This window comes from Aricia agestis, chromosome 14 (genome assembly GCF_905147365.1).
Source record: "Aricia agestis chromosome 14, ilAriAges1.1, whole genome shotgun sequence".
Taxonomy (NCBI): domain Eukaryota; kingdom Metazoa; phylum Arthropoda; class Insecta; order Lepidoptera; family Lycaenidae; genus Aricia; species Aricia agestis.
In genome coordinates, this window is record NC_056419.1 from 15294183 (window position 1) to 15306685 (window position 12503).

The 12503-nt window shown below is 36.7% G+C and overlaps 1 protein-coding gene and 2 long non-coding RNA genes across 10 annotated transcripts in view; 2 read left to right on the forward strand and 1 right to left on the reverse strand.

The window, feature by feature from the left end:
* The window catches only part of LOC121733549, a 19071-nt gene extending 17373 nt beyond the window's left edge, over positions 1-1698 (reverse strand). The window contains exon 1 of the long non-coding RNA XR_006036576.1: positions 1686-1698. This is a non-coding gene — a long non-coding RNA (uncharacterized LOC121733549). The remainder of the gene's footprint in view (positions 1-1685) is intronic.
* LOC121733550 overlaps positions 1-11095 on the forward strand; it is a 14752-nt gene extending 3657 nt beyond the window's left edge. Inside the window, exons 2-3 of the long non-coding RNA XR_006036577.1 lie at positions 3222-3225; positions 11011-11095. This is a non-coding gene — a long non-coding RNA (uncharacterized LOC121733550). The remainder of the gene's footprint in view (positions 1-3221; positions 3226-11010) is intronic.
* The window catches only part of LOC121733544 (syntaxin-binding protein 5), a 263948-nt gene that overhangs the window by 10368 nt on the left and 241077 nt on the right, over positions 1-12503 (forward strand). The window lies entirely within an intron of this gene.

Here is a 12503-nt window from a genome sequence, read left to right on the forward strand (position 1 = left end):
AATTTGCATCGCTTTTTCAAATACTTTAGAAAGGATAGGTATAATTGTAACTGGTCTGTAATTTGCAATATCCTCTCTATCACCCTTTTTGTGAAGGGGTTTAACAATTGATTTTTTTAATTGAGTTGGAAAATATCCCTGTTCGAATGACAGATTTACCGTATGACTGATAGGAATGCATATATATTTTGCTGCTAACTTTACTATTTTAGTCGTAATTTCGTCATAGCTTGCCGACTGTGTGTCATTCAAAGACTTAATGATTTTGTAAATATCTTGTGGCACAGTTGGGGATAAATACATAGAGTTACTATGATTGTTCATGCTTTTGTCATATTTACTATTCATGTCGATATTAGCGCTTTTATTATTTGTACTTGTCTTGGTTATGTCAATGAAATAATTATTAAAGAGCTCTGCTATGTCATTACTATTTATATATATAGTATTATTTGTTTTTATTATATTAATATGCTTATTTATAAATACATTGCCCATGTTAGTTTTTATCACATTCCACGTAGCCTTACATTTGTTTTTTGCCTTTTTTATGTAGTTATTATTATATGAACTCTGAGCTTTACTTATACATTTTTTTAATATTTTCGTGTATTTTTTATATTCTTTTAATTGTTCTTCTTTTTTTGTTTTATTATATTATCTTAGATATAGAGATCTTTTAACAGCGCAGGATCTTTTAATTCCTTTTGTAATCCAACGCGTTGGTTTAGGTTTTTGGCAAACTTTTATCTTTATTTGAGGAAAACACAGGTAATAAAACATTGTGAAAGTGTCGTAGAAGTTTCGGAAGGCAATTTCGCAACTTGTTTCATTTAAAACGTCTGTAAAAGTGAGAAATGACAAGATATCTAAAATTTTTTTTATGTTCTCCGCACTATAATCCCGTTTTTTAACAAAGTAACATTTTACCGTTTTAGCAACCTTCTCATTTGCCTGAAATGTAATAGATTGACCGGTTTCATGATCCGAAAGCGCTACATGATGTACTTTAGATTTGAACTCTTTTAGATTGCTTGCTATTTGATCGATGCTAGCATTACCACGGGTTGGAACATTTATATTAATATCTAGATTATGATTGTAAAGTAAAGCTTTAAGTTCTTTTGTCTCATTTGAATTTTTTAAAATATCTATATTCCAATCTCCGCAGATGATTACGTTTTTATTTTTGCATGTATTTGTTTTATGTAATAAATAATTTAGATTATCTAAAAATACTTTGAGATTAGCTTTTGGTATTCTGTATATTGTGATAATTGTGTTCAATTTTACTAACTCTACTCCACAACATTCAAATTCAAAACTTTTAGCAATTTGTTTTGTTATACTAAGATCTTTGAATTCAATACCCTCTTGAATTAGAATACAGGCCTCTCTTTTGATCATGTCGTGAAAAGTGAGATGCTAATTTATAGTTAGGTAAATAAATATTCTTTTCTGCACCTCCTCTTAAAAATGTTTCCGTTAGACATAATATTACTTGTATAGGTCCTATTTTACGTTTTAAATCTGTCTCTATTGTTATTTGCACGTTATCTAATTTCTTTAAATTTTCGTTATTAGCTTCGTGATTTTAGTAGCCAAAACTCCTTCTACAAATTAACTACATTGTTTTAATGTAATATAGTTAGATAACGATTCTCAAACAGCAATTATTCTGTAACGAACTTTGAACAATGGATGTAATTTAATCCATTACAATGTAATTGTGTAACAGTTTGTGACATTACGCAACGGATGTGACGGCACGGGCGCGGCTTACGTCAGAAATGTGGCCAATGGCCATAAAAGATACGCGCACATTATGAAGGAACGTAGGCGCAGTAGGGCTGCTTTTTCCATGCACTTTACCTCGCACGTACTTGGCCATTAAACAATATTATTTTTGTATTGTACGGATAATGCTGCCCGTCCCTCAGCGCCTCGTCATAATGTGCGCGCACCATAAAGGGTAATTTGTACACCGTAAAATTATTCCGGCTGTGCCGTAGCTGGAGGTGCTAATGGTTATGGCCGGCCCGCGGCCGTAATTCGATTTACAGCTGGCTAAAATAATGGATTATTACCACTGTACGACTAGTCGCTACGTGCTGAAATATACCTAGCCGCTAATGTCCGATTTATGACGTTTTTTGTCTGGATCAAGAGATTGCTTGTCAATTGGATAATGACTGACGTCAAAATTTTTACCAACCAACAACAACAACGCCTTGATTCTCGATTCTTGAACAACGTCGTTGAATAAATAGTCAAAAATGGAAAACCGGACATAAAAATGTAAATTAAGCTTTTTACGTCCGGTCATAACAACTTATACTTGTAAATACTTGTAAAAATGTAAAGGTTATATATTTCCATACTTAGCCTGGGAAAATTAAGGAATTCAGACCGAATAATTCGTGTAGTTTTGAAATTTGGTAATAATAATAGCTCCCACACCGGTTTCGGTGACGGTGGCCGGTTTCATTAAAACCAAGCCAGCTACGCAGGAGTAATTTTATAGTGCCCAAGTGTGTGCGCAGTACACAAGAGCACTCTCTATTCTTTTACTCTCATAACCACAGAAATTAATCAAGATAGAACGGCTAAGCGGGTGGAGTACGCGTGTTTCAATCTTGCATAAGTGAGCAAGATTCATTCAGTCAGCGCGCACGTCTCGACTTGATTACACCGAAGCGGTTGTGCAAAAATGCCTCATTGTGCAGTGTCTAATTGTAAAAACAGAAGTACGAAAGTGAATCGGTCAAAAGGAGGTATTTCTTTCCACGGGTAAGTTATTTGTTCCCACTAAAAGTAAAGTAAAAATTGACACAAGCGATTCCTTAACAACGGACGCGCGTCGCCGTTCTATCTTGATTTATTTCTTTGCTCATAACTCAGTGGGACGGAAGACCGACACGACTGGCGAGAGATCAGGCGCAGGACCGACTTTTTACATGCCCATCCGACGCATGGATCATCTTACTTGTCAGACAATCAGGTGATCAGCCTGCTTGTCGAACTTGTTATTTCCAAGTTTGGTAAGGACGATCCTTACCAAACTTGGAAATAACAAGTTTCCAACGCGGGAATCGAACCCACGACCTCCGAGTCAAGAGCCGCGCTCTGTACCACTAGACCACAGAAGCGTTGAAAATTGGTACAGTTGTTCCTAAAGGTGTCCAGATGAATATACTAAAAGTCCCCGAGGGTGGGACAAGAGCGGTGGAGGAGGGGGAGAAAGGTCTTTTTTTTCAAGGTTTTTGCTTGTGTTGTTAATATTTATCCATACTAATATTATAAATGCGAAAGTGTGTCCGTCTGTCTGTTTACAACTAGTTGACGTCCGCAACTCGGTTGCGCTAAAATTCCTTTATCGCGCAGGAACCGTACATTTTTCAGGGATAAAAAGTATCCTATGTCCTTTCCCGGGACTTAAAATAAGTATCTTCATATCAAAATCTGCTCAGCCGTTTTGGCCTGAAGAGGTGACAGACAGATACACACTTTCGTATTTATATTATTGAGTACCTGACTGAGGAGAATAATGTGTTGTCAAGGCTGGCCTTTGAATACATCAGACCCCTCCGTAGTCCAGTGGTTAAGAGCGTGGCTCTTGACTCGGAGGTCGTGGGTTCGATTCCCGCGTTGGAAACATGTTATTTCCAAGTTTGGTTAGGACAATGCAGGCTGATCACCTGATTGTCTGATAAGTAAGATGATCCATGCGTCGGATGGGCATGTAAAAAGTCGGTCCTGCGCCTAATCTCTCGCCAGTCGTGTCGGTTTCCGTCCCACTGGTTTATGAGTGAAAAAGGAATATAGAGTTCTCTTGTGTACTGCACACACACTTGGGCACTATAAAATTACTCCTGCTTAACTGGCCTGGTTTCAATGAAACCGGCCACCGTCACCGAAACCGCTGTGGGAGTTATTATTATTACATTAGACCCGTTGATTAGCCATTTAGAAAAGGAAGTTGTGAAAGAGATAGCTATTCCCGATTTTCGAAATCGTGAAAGTGAATCGTTGAAGCGTAGGCTTGGATCAAGTGGCACCAATGAAACGGCACGCGAGCTATTGAGCTGAGGATTCACGAGTCACGACAGAGGTCAAACAGCGATGATGTGAGTAATATTTGATGGGCGATATGGCCAACGACTAACGAGGTCGAGCCACGTGAACCCAACATACTTCATTTATTGACGAGTTTATTCCGAGTTTCGTCGTCGGACAATAGATAGAATAATTACTTCAGAAATCTGAGCATCTTGTCAAAACGCATTCGGTTGTTTCATATGAAGTTAGAAATTAAAAAAAAGGGGATCTGACATAATCGGAAGCGCCATGATACTTTGCGATCCTTTTCAAATGTAAATTCTCATTTGATTGACAAATCTAGGTGGGACCGTGATAAATCGGATAAAATAATAGCGGGTTTGCATCCAATCTAGTGATCTAATTCAGGGCTGGATTGGATCGAATAATTTAAACCGGCCAAAGAACGAAGCTGCGATAATGATGGATTAAAATATTATTATTAGAATCAGGGCAGTTTAATCGAGAATAATAATATATTATAATCTATATCTATCTATATATATAAAACTCAAAGGTGACTGACGGACTGATTGACATAGTGATCTATCAACGCACAGCCCAAACCACTAGACGGATCGGGCTGAAATTTGGCATGCAGGTAGATGTTATAACGTAGGCATCCGCTAAGAAAGGATTTTGATAAATTCCAACCCCAAGGGGTTCAAATAGGGGATGAAAGTTTGTATATAATAATACTTCTTAACGCGAGCGAAGCCGCGGGCTAAAGCTCGTTATATATATACGGAATTATATCCTAGAGAGGTACTTATATTGTGGTAACTCCAGCAGTCTGGACACGTCTGGAATACTAATAAAGTTATTTATTTTCCATCGTAAACTCCATTTATTGCTCGATGACCTCTTTCCAAGAGTATTTAGTGCGAAGCAAAGGTCATAATATATGCGACGCGCATACAATTAATATTTATGTGATTCTAAAAATAGGGATGCATCACAATTTACCGTTATGCCTTATAAGAATCAAGATTCTTATAAGGCATAACGGTAAATTGTAACGGCAATAACAAGTTATTTATTAAGAATAATTAGTTTATTTCAATTATTTAATTAGTACATATTTTGAGGTCTGAATTCTGGGTTTCTTTACGTCGCGTCGCATGTATCCAAATATAATGATAACTCTCGTTTATTGTACCCTCTGTACATGAAACTTGAAAGAGAATGTATGACTTTTCATTATTCAAACCACTCTGAGAAAGAAATACGACCAATCACAATTCACAACCCAGCTTTTCGTAGTGTTACTGCAATAAAAAATTACGTGCTCGTGGTGCTACTACCGAAGAAAAATATACTTATTAATAAATGCAAATAAATGCCAGTTTTACCAGTCCTTACCAGAACTTAGAAAGACATTCAAGGAACAAGAGAAATGTTTCACAGGTATCTCAAGAGTCAAGTCTATTTCCCACCGCGATATAAACTGTCAGCTGGTGAAGTTTCCAAGTTTGAATCGCGCGCGCTTATCGCCGCCATCTTGTTCCAAGTTTAAATGGTTTTCTTGACCATCTCTCTGCGGACTCATACATCTTGTGGCAACTATATTCCGCCTGAAAGGAATAGCTTTTTGATTCACAATGATTTATGTTGAAAACTATATTAGATCAAGATTCAAGATCTTAGTGGTCGGATGAACTATTCTTTCGAAATCCTTTGTGGGGATTCTTATTCGTTTTATAATGTCAGCTAGTAGAGTAGCTTGTAAGTTCAATTGTAGCTTTAACTTATATTAAAGCAGGATAATATTGTAACTTATGTTTGTATATGTACCTACATGTTTCTTCAATCTGTGCAATGTTTTGTAATGGGTATTTTCGTCGTCCACTGAACACGCCTCCCCATGAATAAGGGAGTAGGGTGAATTTACATAATATAAGCTTGGGCCAGAACTGTCAGCACGCAAGTTTAGGTAATATAAACAATTGAGTTTATTGACGATGAGAGGAATTCTTGACCATCCCCACTTAGGCTATCCCTTGTTGGGGCCCTGTATAAAAATTCGTTTGGCCCTTTCAGTTTTTTTTAATTATACGCAAGACATATGGTGGTAGTTACGCCCCTGGCTATAGTATCACTATTCACTATAGTATCACTATACACACACGGTGTTGTGTCAATTTGCAGTCTGCACCTCCACTACTGGGCCACGCGGCACGCCCGAGTGCTATCCTGAATTCCTGAATCAAGCTATCGAAGTTTGTCTGAAAGATTGAGTTGTCATTACAATAATTTACAACGCCTTCAATGATTCTTCAATCAAAATATCTTCTTTTGAGGCTCTAAAATATTTACCCATAACCTATAATCTATATTATAATTTTTACGCCCGTACTCAGAGACAATGAAGATTACACTTTAATTTTATGAAAAGTTTGACGTAATGTATGGGGTTTAAATCAAACTCTTCATTTAATTACAATCAATTAAGTAATATTCGTATGTGAGTACGGCAGTTAGTGTACTTAGGTTGGGTTGTACCAGAGGCGTGGTTAAAGTTAAAGTTATGGTTATAGTTAAGGCTAAATTTAACTTTAACCTTAATTTTGACCAGAGAAATTGACAGATGACAGCTGGTCCAACAAGGTTATAAATGAACGTGGGCGGAGGCGCTGCTGGTAAAGGAAAACTGTCAAAAATGGCGTTTTTGTTTGATGACAGTAGTATTTCCTTTTCGCCACGTGCATTAAAAACCTTGTCGAGCTCTGGTTATGGTTAAATATGGCGTCTTGATGGCGTCCATTTTTAACTTTAACCAAAGATTTGACATTTTGCATTGTAGTTAAAGTTACAGTTATAGTTAAAGTTAGTTGGTACAACCCAACCTTAGTAGGTAGTGTCGCATCAGTGAACATCGTTTCCAAAGAATTGCATCCATTTGTTTGGATGTTCATCTAATGTTAATCTGTAACCACGAGTCCATGACCCAGATCGTGGATCCCACAAGTGGGCTAAGTAACAATTAATCCCGATCGATCCCACCACTGATTGATGATGCTCGGGACTCATTAGTAGATTAAAACGCTATAGGTCACGTGAAACGTTAAGATCGCTCGTCAATAATTTTAAAGAAAAAACGATTATCATAGGACCACCTTTGTAATGTCCTCTTTCCAAGAAAAAAAGAACAACAAATTCGGTTCATAACCGACAAAGTCCGCGAATAAACATAATAAATAAAAAGCTTATTTTACGGTCGAATTGAGAAATCTTCTTCCTTTTTAAAGTCGGTTAAAAGTAAATTGGGTACGCTATTGGTACAGATATTATGATCTGATTTATATATTGCAGGATTATAATGATAGTTCGATGGTTGGTAGATATTAAACATTAGGTACTGAAGCATATTAAAATTTGCGCGACCTATATGTATTACAGCAGTTAAGTAGCCAGCAATATTAAATGAACTTTACGCCCCTTACAAGTCATTAAACATAATTATCGGCTATATTATCTTCTATTAATACGTACGCCGTGCCCATTAATCTGTGCTTGACATCCGTTGTGTAGCTGTCAGCTGTCACCTGTACGTCAAATTGTGAGTCTGTGGGTGAACGCCGTCTGTGAACTTATAGCTGCAAGGACGTTTTGGCTCGTCGATGTCATATCATGGTTGAGGGGAAGCAGAGTAAATGGCGCCTAGATGAAGGTTCCTTGCGGCCATTCTCAGGAGAGCCAAATTTAAGTGTCCCGGGCTTGTATACTCTGTAATATTATCTTATTCAAGTATGCAATATTTTTAAACGGTAGATAGCATCCGTAACTAGCTACAAACTTAAACACAGGCTTGTAATTTAAGTAATTTAGACTAAATTAATTTAAGTCGTGTTCAAAAATCATGTTTTTCTCATTACCGTGACGCCCCACGCCAACTTGATCTCGAAACTTGCTTGTAATTTTTATAACATACATATTAATCATAATCTATTCATCGTTTTAAATGCTCATAAGCATTGGTTATCGCATTGGAAAATATCGACTCAATAGGCCCAGCCTATAAATAGTTATCATGAAATAATCGCTTGTCCTATCAAAAGTTCTAATTACCGTAACGCATGCTGTTTTCGGGTGCCCACCCAAAAATAACAGGATTTGGCACATTACAAGTGCACGGGTCACTTCTCCTTAGCGTGTTCCACGGCCCATCAGCGGTCCCACGTCGTTAATGTTAGTGTGCCGCCGATGAAGCACGAGAGTATCTACTTACCGTAGCTTTGGTAACGAACTTTTCTAATTACCGTAATCTTATTTTGCTATTTGATTTTTAAATAAGATTGTATGTTGGTCATGTCAATCTAGAAAGTAATTTGGCCTACGTACTTTGCCCTAAGCAAGTCTTTGCAAACTGTGTCGGTTTTTAAAATTTTTCAAGAAAATCTAACTTTTTCTAATTACCGTATAATAATTACCATATGTTCCTAATTACCGTTGTATGAAAAACTGATACGTACTTTTTTATCAATTGAAGTTTTCTCGTGGTTTTCATAGATTATTATTATCATGAATGAGTCTTTAATAATACTAGTTTTTGCCCGCGCTTTGCCCGCGTTAAAAAGTATTATCATATACAATCTTTCATCCCCTATTTTATCCCCTTAGAGGTAGAATTTATCAAAACCCTTTCTTAGGGGATGCCTACGTCATAGTAGCTTTATGCATGGAAAGTATTAGCCCGATCGGTTTAAAATTTTGTTGTAAAGTGGTCTGGGGCTATCTCTAGCGAGTATAAATTAAGGTGTGGAGTTCGACAAGGTGAATTGACATCTCCTCGTCTATTCAACCTTTACGTAAATAAGCTGATCGAGGAGCTGAGCAGCACTAATATCGGTTGTTCCATTGGCGGAGTAATGCTGAACAACATTAGTTATGCTGATGACATGGTGTTGCTCAGCCCAAGGACTCAGGTATAACTCTAAGAAAAGTGAACTTCTTGTTTTTCAACCCCGTGAACACAAAGTTAGCACAATACCACCCGTGTTTCTAAATGAAGTTCCACTTACTAGAGTCAATAAATTCAAATACCTGGGTCATTGGGTAACTGACACGCTTGCTGACGAAGTAGACATTGAGAGGGAGCGCAGGGCCGTACGTAGGAACATGTTAGCTCGTAGATTTGCAAGATGCTCTATAGAGGTGAAAGTGACTTTATTTAAAGCTTACTGTCAGTCCTTTTACACATGGAATCTATGGGCGAGCTACACCCAGCGTGCGATAAATGTTCTTCGTGTTCAGTACAATAATATCTTTAGAATGCTGTTAGGACTACCGAGGTACTGTAGTGCCTCAAGTATTTTTGCCGAAATGCGCACTGATGGCTGTAACGCTATACTAAGGAAACGAGTGGCGTCATTGGTGCAGCGTGTCAGAAGTAGTCATAACAGCATTCTAAGGGTATTAACTGACAGTTTTGATGGTTTGATAAGGCATTGGATATAGGTGCATGTTAGATAGAGATTAAGTCTCATTTATAGTTTCAATGCCTTATCATTAATAATAAATAATTTTATACTATAAGAATTGCAATGTAATCTACTAACATAATTTAAATTTTAATTGTACTTTCTACAAACACTATGGATTTCCTGTGATCTGAAATAAATGGTTATTATTATTATTAAAATTTACAAAGTTTCATAGCTCTTTGGGGGTAGAATTGATAAAAAAACTTTCTTAGCGGATGCCTACGTCATAACATCTACCTGCATGCCAAATTTTAGCCCGGTCCGTCCAGTGGTTTGGGCTGTGCGTTGATACATCACTATGTCAGTTAGTCCCTTTGTGATATATATAATATTTAGATATCTATATGCTGAGTATTCATAAAATTATATACAATTTTTGTTTGGATGGGAATGACCAGAGAAGAAATTGGAGAAAAGAAGGCTTGTTCCTTGGAAACGTCGAGTAAAAATTTGAAATTACCCTGTTTTATATCAGAGATCAAAGGCAAAAGTGAAAGAAAGGTATACTTAATAAAAGAAAATACTGCTTATCAGCGAAATTCCAACAAAACGGCGGAAGAAAACTCAAAAAAGAAATGAGTTAAACTTTAGAGCATATTACAAAAGACAAAAAGAAAAGAAAAAAAATGGAATAAAATCGAGAAATAAGTGTTCATAAATAGAGATGAACTTGTAAAATTACGAGAAAACAAAAATAAGTAAATTTCGAGCTGTAAAAGGTGTGAGCTACATTTGAGTTGCTATTCTGTCCAAAGAGATTTAGAATATAATTATTTTTAGGTTCATCGTACCTGGATCTTAATAAATATCTACCAATTAAAACAATGTTTGTTGTTATTTTCTCATTTTTCAGATTTTATTTGAAAGTGACTATTTTTTACTATTGGCAGGTTATGGTTGTATTGGAGTTAGGACATCGTTAATTCTACCCCTTTTGTGACAATTATACATGTGCAATTTATTAATCAATGTTTTTCTATGATGTTTTAGATTTATAATGCTTTCTAATTACCGTTACATAAAAATTTTAAGTCTTATTATCTAAAAAACAATAATTAACTGTACCACGCCAAATTTATTATTGTATTCGTATCTTTCATTACTTTCATATTTTAATGAGTATAAGTCAAATTAGCGAAGAAAAAAATGATAACGGTAATTAGATAAATAATGCCAAACCGGAGAATGGCCGCTTGGACCACATCTTTTTCTGTTGTCTCAAAAATCAGTCCTCCCTATATGACCTCCTTCCTATCAATATCCCTCGCCCTATTAATTTTAAATCAATTTTATGTTTTGTAAATACCTCTTTTATTGATATTCTGTGTACATATATTCGTTGTAACAATATTAAATTGTGATGTTTTACTAACCTCTATATGTTTGTGTTTGTTTTAGATATATTCAACAGAATTTCAATTATTATTAGACAGTGCCGTAAATAGCCTTTTTTGCGAGCTGTGCGAGCTTCTGTAACTGCGCCCTTGTTTTTTTTTAGATATTGTAGGTACCCAGAGCAAAATATAGCTATTACAACCACCAAAAGACCAATTACAATAGTAGTAGACAGTAGTAGTCGTTTTTTAAAGAACTGATGTGGGCAAATAAGCAGACGAGCCATCTGATGTTTCATGTTAAGTGGGCCCTTCGTCTGTTACGACTTACGAGTATACCACCCACACTGTGCAGCACTAAGGGCGCAGTGGGAAAAAATAATAGTCCTGCCTGGTCTGGCCATTCTTGCTCCCCCCCAGAGTCTACGCCCTGTGCCTGGGCACCGGTGGCACCGCCCTATTTACGGCACTGTTATTTGATACTGTACTTGTTTCTTCACCAGACCTGCAATATAGAGCAAAGTCTACCCAAAATCACTCTGACATTGGCAAACTCACTGAGGCCGCCATAACTTAAGAAGAGTAAACGGCGCCAATTTTTTTGACCACACACAAAATTAATATTATACTTAAATGACTTTGACATTAGAATTGTTACCATTAAAAAAATAAAGTAGTTATTAACGGCCGCACCTAAAGAGAGATTCAATGAGTACAATTATAATTCAAGTATGTTAATTTTTTTATTAAAGTTAAGTTTAACCTTATTAAAAAATTGACGTAAATTCCATACACATTCTGTTAAACTCTTCATTAAATTAAAGTTATGCCTCCGATGGTCGCACCCAGAGACATTTAATGATACTTAATTAAACTTCAATTTAATAATGTGTTTGACGATAATTTATGGGGCTCATATTATTTTTTATTTGTTACGTGATTAACATTCGTCTTCGAGTGCCGCAGGTAATATAGCCGTGAGATCAGTGCCGTAAATAGGGCGGTGCCACCGGTGCCCAGGCACAGGGCGTAGACTCTGGGGGGGCGCAAGAATGACCAGGTATACTCTTATTTTTTCGAATTGCTCCCGATAAGTACTTTCCGCTGCGCCCCAGAGATGTTTTCCAATAAAGTAATAAAAAAGTATATCCACAGCCGAACATATTGTTATAACTTATAACCTTCTCCTTTTTGGAAGTCAGTTAAAAAACAAGGGTGCAGTTATATAAGCTCGCACAGGGCGCAAAAAAGGCTATTTACGGCACTGCGTAAGATCCTATATTTTTTGTGACTAGACTACCGCAAGCAGTTTGGCAAACATTGTGACGTATCGAGGGATAAAGGGCTGGTCGATTGAGCCGATTCTTGGGCGTTTTGTGACAAATTAAACTTCGGCCCTAATCGCCGATGAAGGTTGAATAATTGTCCCAAAGTGTGCGGCTTACGAGTTAGGGCCAAACGTTTGACAACTAGTTGTTGACTTTAACTTTAGGCCAGAGGTTCCCAAACTTATTTTGTCTACTGCCCAATATGAGAACAAATTATGGTTTGGCGCCTCCATTGTTTCAATTTAAAATGCATTCAGATG